This window comes from Pteropus medius, unplaced genomic scaffold (assembly GCF_902729225.1).
Source record: "Pteropus medius unplaced genomic scaffold, Ma_sr-lr_union100, whole genome shotgun sequence".
Lineage (NCBI taxonomy): Eukaryota > Metazoa > Chordata > Mammalia > Chiroptera > Pteropodidae > Pteropus > Pteropus medius.
The window spans coordinates 24,435,671-24,444,926 of NW_024352787.1; positions in this window are offsets into that span (position 1 = coordinate 24,435,671).

Genomic DNA, 9,256 nt, shown 5'->3' on the forward strand with positions numbered 1-9,256 from the left:
AATGTTATTTTCTTTTCCCAGCAGAGTTGGTATTTGACACCTTTACTGGGGACTATGTTTATTAGAGCTCTCTTGATTGCTAACAATTAAAACAATACGAAATAGATGAAACCAAGAGAGGATTTGACTCATGAAAGACAATTGGAAAAAGGGTGGCAGGAGTAGTGTGGAGGATTGTGCAACAGGCCTCCATTATGCCTTGAGTCAGGCCTCCAGGGCCTCCAGGGCCTCCAGAGAACTCTCTCTATTTCTTGATTCTCTGTCTCCTTATATGTTGACTTCGGTATCCATAACTATACCCTAGCTTCTTCCACGTGGTGGGGAATGCAGCCTCTGGTCCTTCTGGTGTCACGTTCTTCTACCTTGGCCTCCACTGACTCTTTTCCCTTAGCTGGAAACTTTTGGGAAGGATTCTGATAGTCCCAGGTTGTGCTATGCATCCACCTCCGAGGGCAGATGTTTGGGTACTAGGGTACTAGTAATAGCAGCTCTCATTAGAACTATGAGGTTGGAGTTGAGAGGGTACCTGCTCTTCAAAAAAAGAGGTTGATGATTTAAACAAGTGAAACAAAAGGTGTCAAATATTGACACTTTACTCACTAGGTGCCAATGAAACAGAGATAGTATAAGTCTACAGGATCTGAGAATGGTATTTCAGCCCCCATTCCCCATCTTGGCTGGAAAACCTTGTGCAGCGAACCAGTTATTCAACTGTGCACAGTGGCCTGGTGCTTCTAGACCCCCACCTCCACCCCAGCAGGTGTCGAATGAGCAGGACCGCTGAGCAGGCTCTATGGGCAAAGAGTTTGCATTTAGGGATGACTTGATCATACAAACTGGGAATACTATCCAACTAGGTGGACTATCTGAAGGAGATTGGCAGAGAAAATATGAAGCTACAGAGTGGAAACCAGATTAGAGGGACAGAGGGCAAAACAAGAGGTGGCTGATGAATTCCAGATGATTTGTTAACTAGGAGGGCCCAACTTCAGCTGCATCTTAGAGGAATCTGTGACCCACTGAGGGCAGGAACAGAACTCTCTATGCTGTGGCCTACATTGGTCACAACTGGGACTCCATGGATCTATGATAATATCTCAGTGTCTTTACCTAAGAGCAGCACAAACCTGCATGGCAAACAAAGCTCTTGTACCCCAGCCAATGGCCATGTAGAGATTGCTCTCCTAAGGAGGGTCTTAAGAAACAGTGGACCCCAACCTTTTGGCACCAGAAATCAGTGATCCTATGAGAATCTAATGCCTGATGATCTGAGGTGGAGCTGAGGCGGTGTGCTAGTGCTGGGGAGCAGCTGCAAATACAGATGAAGCTTTGCTCACGCGCCCGCTGCTCACCTCCTAATAGGCCACACACCCAATACTGGTCTGCAGCCTGGGGGTTGGGGATCCGTGGTCTAAGGAGAGGAACAGTTCCAGCAGCTAGAAATGGCTCTGGCAGCAGTAGTAGCCATAGCAGTGATAGCGGCAACAGCATAGAAGCCCCTAGAAATGGTGACAAATTCTCTGAAGTGTTACCTGCCTTCTAAGTGGAACTGCCCCAGGAAAATACATGGGAAGCTGCCTCTGGTTAATAGATCCTGTGCTGCCCATTTGTCCATGTGATTTTGCAAACCCCTAAGTGGCTTGCAAAGTCTCTCCATAAATTTTTTTCAACAGTGCACTTTCCCTTTATCTTAGATGTGCACGAAAAGGACCAGGCTGCCCTAGAATGCTTTTCAGGTCAGATGGTTGGCTGCCTCTTCCCTTTAGCTAAATAAAGGACACCATCTTCAAAGGACGAGGAGGAGAGTCCATCTGGTCTCTCTGATTGCACTGGTCAGGGGAGTTCCAGCCAAGTCCCAAGCTTTAGCTATGTGGACAGTCAGCTCATACCACCCAGAATCTACATCTGGCTGCCAAATGCACCTTGCTCTGGCCACCCACATATATGAGCTCCAATGAGCAATAGCCTCAGCATTCTCCTGGCTGAACAAAAAGGGTGATTGCCACAAGCAGGGCTATTGTTCAATTGGCATTGGCATCAAAGGCCCGGGCCAGCTCTCCTTTGTCTGTCAGCTGCTATTCAGAAGGAAAAGAGAAGAAAAGCAAACCAATAGGTTTCTTGGAAAGAATCATCTGTGGATGTGGGACGTTTGCTGTAGTGTCGCGCTAACGTGATTCTAATAACAACTTTTAAAGATACTTAACATGGAAAACCTTACCATCACATATTCCAAAACGTCACGGTGCCTGGTTATAATGGGCATGCTGTTTTCCAGACTTAGAGCTGTTAGGAGTTGAGTCATCCCTACCTGCCTATGTGGAACAAGGTTTGTGCATGGTGTTTTGGGGCTTGTCGTCACATGGATGATAACCTTTTCACCCTACATCAGTGTTAAGAACATGCCATTTGGTCTGTAGATCACATATTGCAAGAGGCTCTTTTCCAGAAAGCCAGATATTTTTTTTTCCCACCTGGACCTATGCCCACTTCATGCCACCAATAACAATGGGCTTTTGACACTTTCACATGTCAGCTCTTTTTCTGAACCATTCACCTGCACTGATGAATGAGGGATCAGGCAGGCATAGTCCTCCCTGTCATGCAAAAGTATTTTTTTGTGTGGGGGTCAAAATTTTATTTATATTACAAAATATTTCTGACATATAAAAAGAGAACAGATAATAAAAGTAATGAACTTGTGATTTCCACTTCTGGGTTTAAAAAAACTACAAATAAGAATGTCCCATTTATGCTTGCTGATTGCTTTCCTTGCTCCCCACCTCCATGGGTCACAGTTCCCCCTGGGGTTGGTCATGTTCATGTACTTTTGTACTTTTACAACACGGATCTACACATGCCCTTTGTTTTATGTGTTTTAAAACTTTGTGTAAATGACATTAGACCATGTAGCCCTCTGTCACTAGTAACATTATGCTTTAGAGTTTCCCAGGTCGAGATATAGAATGCTGGTCCCTTTGTATGAATATAGCACAAAACATTCATCTATTCCTTAAGTGAAGGACATTTAGGCTGCTTCCAGTTTTTCACTGCTATAAACACTAATGTAGCAAGCATTCTTAAGGCAGGAATATTTAACTAACATTTTCAGGATTGCTGGTGTGTGGTAAGGACAAAAAGCAGCCAGATGTTTAGTCACTATCATTGTTTTAAAACTTCTAGGAACAATGTTTTCCTTATCGATGTGGCCAGTGGGGTTCCCGCCTACTGCTACTCTTGATTCTGCACTGTTTTCTGGGGCCATCTTTACATCTATTTCCTGACGGGTCTCTGATGTCTTCAGTGTCTGTTTCCTGAGGTTAGCTTGTCTGTCAACATTCTCTCCCCCTGGACTCCAGCTTCCCTTGCCTTGTTTGATTATACCACTTCTAGCTATTCTAGGTGAAAACCTCACATAGTCTTGCCCCAGATCTTGTTCCTGTGGCTAGATGCTCTTGGCAGGCATCCCTGCTGAATTCCTCAGGCTCTAAGAATAGTGATAAGAAGGGGAGATAAACAGAATTTTCTCCGAATCCCCATCATCCCTCACAAGGTTGGGTGCAGAGAATATACTCAGTGATTGAGTGATTTACTGAATAAAAGGAAAGGGTAAAATGGATTTTGATAGATGTGGTATAGGGTCGGGGTTACGTAAGATCCTTTTAACAATACAAGTAGATTGACTCTCATTGAATAGAGAATCTTTTATGGAAACACTATGGCACATAAGCTGAGTTATTTAAGAAAGCATAATAAATTTGATGTTTCCTTTCACCTTACTGCATTCCTGAAGAATATTCAATGTTCATCACCCACACATACATACACACTCAGAGGCATACACAGCAACACTTCCATTTCCTGAAAAGATTGAGTGATAATCTATTTTAAGCACTGCTAAGCAATTTAAATAGAAGAATACCAAGTTGTCTTTTTAAGTAAACTTTTATTGAAGTATAACAAACATAGAATATATGAATCATGAGTGTATAGCTCAATGAATATTCATAAACTAAACTCACCTGCTAACAGTGCAGATCAAGAAACAGAATGTACAAGTTCCCCAAACCTCCACATATGTCTTATCTATTCTGAGTTCTAATACTTTAGTTTTGCCTGATTTTGAACTTTAAACAAATAGAATCATACAATATGTACACTTTCATATCTGACTATTTTTGTACAAGTTTGTGAAATGCATCTAAGTCATTATATGCAGTGTAATTTATTTTCATTGCTATCTGGTGTTTCATTGTATGAATATATCACAGTTTGTTTATTTTACTGTTGATGGGCATTTGGGTTGTTTTAGCATAAACTTGGGAGTAGAATTGCTGGTGCAAAAGGTATGCATATAATCAGCTTTCATGTTGCCAAACAGTTTATGTACTGTTTTACACTTATATGAGCAGTGTGTGATAACTCCAGTTACTTCTCACCAACACTTGATGTTTTTCATCTAGGGCATATAATAAAAACTGTGCCCAATCCTCCAACTTGTAGCTTCTTCAAAATCACAAGTTCTTTTTTCTGTTTCTTGCACTAACTCCTCTTCCTTTGCTTACTCTTTACGTGTTATCTTTTTTCCTAAGGTTTCATCTTCTTTCTTTTGCCTTTATTATTTGACTCACACTAGACAATTCATTCAGTTTTTCAGTCAGCAAATGGTGAGTCCCTACTATGTGCTAGGGATTATGCTTGCTGATGAGCAAAGTAGGCCTGGTCTCTGCCCGTTGAAATGCAATCATTTAACAGGTAAATCTAATAAATGACTTTACTATCAAACATCACAATCACTGCCATAAAGGAAAAGAAATGAGTGTCATGAGTATAACTTTGGATTGAAAAGTTTAGGAAAAGCCCCTTTGATGAATCTGAGATAAAAAGTTGAGTAGAAGGCAAAAGGATAGGTGTTGGGAATCAGTATGTGTGAAGGTTCAGAGTGAGGAAAGTGCTTGGAGCATTCAGAGACCATGGGAAGGCAGGCCGGTGTTGGAATATGGGAAGCAAAGTAGCTTGCTGTAAGTCTAAAGAGGGAGGCAGCAGAAAGAACATGTGGAGCCTTGTCAGCCATGTTACCATTTTGTACTTTATTGCAAGTGCAATGGGAAACAATTAAAATAGAATAGGATGTCCACATAATCTGATAGGCTTTGTCGGGTCACTCAAGCTGCTGTGTGGGGAAGAAAATGGAAAGAGGTAAGAGTGGAAGCAGGGAGACCAGCTGGAAGGTTACTGCAGTAATCCAGAGATAATGATGACTAGTAGCTGAGCAGTAAAGTGGAGATAGAGGGAAGCGGACACAGGTGAGGCGAAATTGGAGAGGGGAGGGAGCACAATGGGCAAGGTCTGGTTTCCCATTGAAAGGGGTGGGTGAGAGGAAAGAGTTGTCTTCCAGATTCATGCCTTGAGCAATTGAATGGATAGGGGAGCCATTCTCAGCTAAGGGAGATTGGAGATGATGCAGATTTGGGTATGGGGAGAATCACAAGTTTTAGTAGCATTTTTTTATGCCTCTGAGACATACAGGTAGACATGCTTGATGGACAGTTTGATGTGGTGATTTCATTCTCAACAGTTTGGTTTGTCCCAGGGCTCTACACTCATTGAAGGTGAGGTATCTCATTGTTTCGGGGGAGGGCAGACATAGCTGAGAACAAGGTGTTAAGGATTAGCCTTGCTTTAAAAATAGACTACTTAAAAAAAGAAGCATAGAAAAAACTAATCCTTTTCATTTGCATGGGACAGATTTTGTGAAGAAAAGAAAAAAATTGAGATTTCCAAAGAGGTAAAACTTGGAGAACTGAGCTGAGAGTTTACTTAAAGACCCAGAGGAGAGAGGATGAAAGACATGATGTAAAGTCAGCTTCTCACCACACAGGAGGGCAATGGGCTCTGCTAGGCTGAAGGAAAAGAGACAGAGGTTTAGAAAGAGTATGGAGCCAGCAAGGGATAATAAGAGAGATAATAAGAAAATACTATGAATATGACATCACAGACAACAATGAAGATAAAATATTTTAAGGAGTAAATAATTAACCTCATCAAATGCTGCCGAGAGATCAGGTAAGAAAAGAACTGGTGAGTCTATGGATTTAACCAGATGGAGGTCACTGGCAGTCTTAGCAGGAGAAGCCTCAGTGCTGCAAGGAAGAGCAGATGAGAGAGTGAGTAGACTGACGCGGAAGTGGGGATGAGAAAGTAGAAGCACCTTTGGTGGAACTTTTTGTAGAAACTTGGATGGATATGGGAATGAGAGAGCATTATTTAGAGGAAGATTTAAAAGCAAGAAAAAATTATCTAAAGATGCAACTTTCTAAAATATGTTTGAGTACAGACGGATAAGTTGAAGATGTGGGAGCTAAGTCCTACCTCTGCCTGAGAAGGCAGGGGGCGATGCGCCCATCCACATTCTTGGCTGCCATGGTGGTGGTGAAAACTAGCTGCTTAGCTCTCCTGCTGTGGGAATGTAATTGACTGATGGCTCCAGCTTCTCTCCTTCTGGATCCACCCCTGCATCCTTGCTGAGGCCATGCTTGCCACAGATTGTTTCCCAAAATGACCAAGCATGGCAGAGCCCTTCCTAGGGCAATTTTGGCATGAGGACACCCCTACTCCACCCGATGGTCCTGGATAAACCTTTCTTGGAACTATGCTGCAATCTGAGACTCTTCCTGCCCAAACTTTCTTTCCCCCTCCTTCACAGTTGCCATGCCTGCCTTATAGTTTGAAGGCTCTCTCTGCCCTATACGCCTCCCCCTTTTTATCCTTCAAAGGCATTTCCCCCAGTAAATCTTGTGTATGTTTAATTCTGCCTTTGCATCTGCATCTAGGACCCAAATCTACATAGCTACTGATTCCCAAATCAGTTTATATCTTTGGATCTCTTCTGACCATCAGACTTGTTTTTCTAATTTCTGATTGGACATCCTCAACTGGAGTATTGCAGTGAGTGATCCCAGCTCGTTTCCTCACTGCTGTTCTCGACTCTTCTGCTGATTACATTGCTCACACTACTATCAGTATCTTTAAAAATACACATTTGGTCATGTAATGTTTTAAAACAGAATAAGCTTCATTACTTACCTGCTTTAAATTCTACAGTGGCTTCCCATCACGCCTACAATAAAACAGAAACTCCTCACCATGGCCTCCCTGACATCTATCGTATTCCCTGGGCTATTTCTCTATCATGCGCAACTTGTTCCTTCTTGAAAGCCTTTCCTCTTGCTGTTCCCTGGAACATTTTTTTCCTCCAGATTTTTAGATGGCACACCTCTCACTTCATTCAAGTTTCTGCTTCAATGCCACCTCCTCAGATACCTTACATGATAACCTTATCTAAAATTGCTCACCCTATCTCTACCCACTATCATTCTTTATCTTCGTACTCTGCTTCATCTATTTTTTTTTTTGGTTGGCATTTATCACTCCGAAATTTTATTAGTTATTTGATTACCTCTTTGGGCTCGATAAATATTTAAATATCTATGGCATTCTTTAATTTAAAGCTTTTGACAGCTATATAACATCTAGAGCAATACAATCTGATAATAATACAATGTGAACCACATATGTAATTTCAAAAATTTTAAGAGCTCTCTGTTAGGTGTTAAGCGTCCTGGATAGTGAGTGTGAATGAGATTCGGCAGCTGTATGCAGAGATGCAAAAACCCCAGGTGGCCATAACTGGTAGGAAGGGCAAGCCCACTTCATAGAGGTAAAAGCCTTCTACCTCATAGAAAAAGCACTGAAAGAAGAAATGTGTGACTTGGCTGTACCATGAAGTAGTCCTAGACCTTGGGCAGATCGCTTGGTCCACGATGGCAAATAGGTTTTATCTTTCATGTCATCTTCTGTCAATCGATAATGGCTGCCTGGAGGTCTGCTGAGGGACAGTTTCTGAGGCTTAGTCTGAGCTTCTGGTGAAGAGTTCCTTGATCAGTTAGTGTTGTCTGCCTTGGGCACCACTAGAATTGAACTGAATGTTCTAACTCCCTCGAAGACTCACTGTTTACCACAATCTAAAGAGGATAAAATAACAGCTCTCTCAGCCCAACATGGGTGTTATGAAGCTCAAATTTATGCATAGAAAATGCTGTGAAAGTCTAACACGATACTAAACTATTATGAGAAATACATCTTAGTGGGGTCAGGACAATGTGTGTGTGTGTGTGTGTGTGTGTGTGCCTACAGTGTGCCTATTTTCCCCCAGGGAAAATAGAGAAGTACAGGTCAATATTTTCCAAGAAGCTGGGTCAGAAAAATGCTCAATCGTGCCAAGCTCGGGATGTGGAAAAGCTTCCTGATGAAGATTAAGCCAACTGATGAGCTTTAAAAAATCTTATTTTTTAAGATCAAAGTATCAATTTATTACATGTATATATGCACATATTTAATCTATACATTTTCCCCAAAACAATGATCTCTTTACAAATCATTTGAAATTTTTAATAGGCTCAATTTTTGCTGCTTTGGGAAGGAGAGTGTCGTTTTTCTTCTTTTATAGACCACTTATGGTCTGACCAAATTTACTTCTTCTCTCTACTTGGGTATCTTTCTTGGCTTCTCTCCTTTCTGCAGATGCTCAGACCACCTCAATGAATCTGCTATTATTGATTCAGGAAAAGGCTTTGATTCTGCAAACCGCAAGCTGTTACTCATGAAACTATGACAACTTGGTATTAGCTACAAATCAATGAACTTTTTAAATGCAGTCGAAGCAACAAAACTCTCTTACTGCTAAACGTTGATAAGCTCAGCCTGGAACTGCCAAACCTTTATCTTAACAGCCATGTGATCTTTGTTGCTTTGATAGCCCTTTTGCTGCATTGATAAGGATTACACATCTTAGAGGAGCTGTTGCCCTCTCTAGAGACATTTCTAAGGTGGCTGCCAGAGAAAAAGGAGTCTCTTTATATGGGTGGGCTCTGATAGGTCAGTATTCTCAAATAAACCTTTCTCAGGCCCCTACCTTTTCCCCCAAGCTGTTCTTTAGAGACAAAGTAGAAAAATGGAAACATGTCAAGGAAGAGTTGAAGCTGTGTTGAAGGGCTCTTGGTATGATTCATTAGCAAGGGCGATTAGATCTTCATTCTTCTGAACCATCCCATGGATATAGCCTCCTGATCCTTGCTTCACAGCCCAAGTAGTCTCTTTCTCTCTTTATTTCTCTCTCTTAGTCCTTAGGCAATAAAATGTAAGTAACTGGGTCACTTAGACATCTGGTGTTGGACCTTATCATTATGAGCCTCATTTA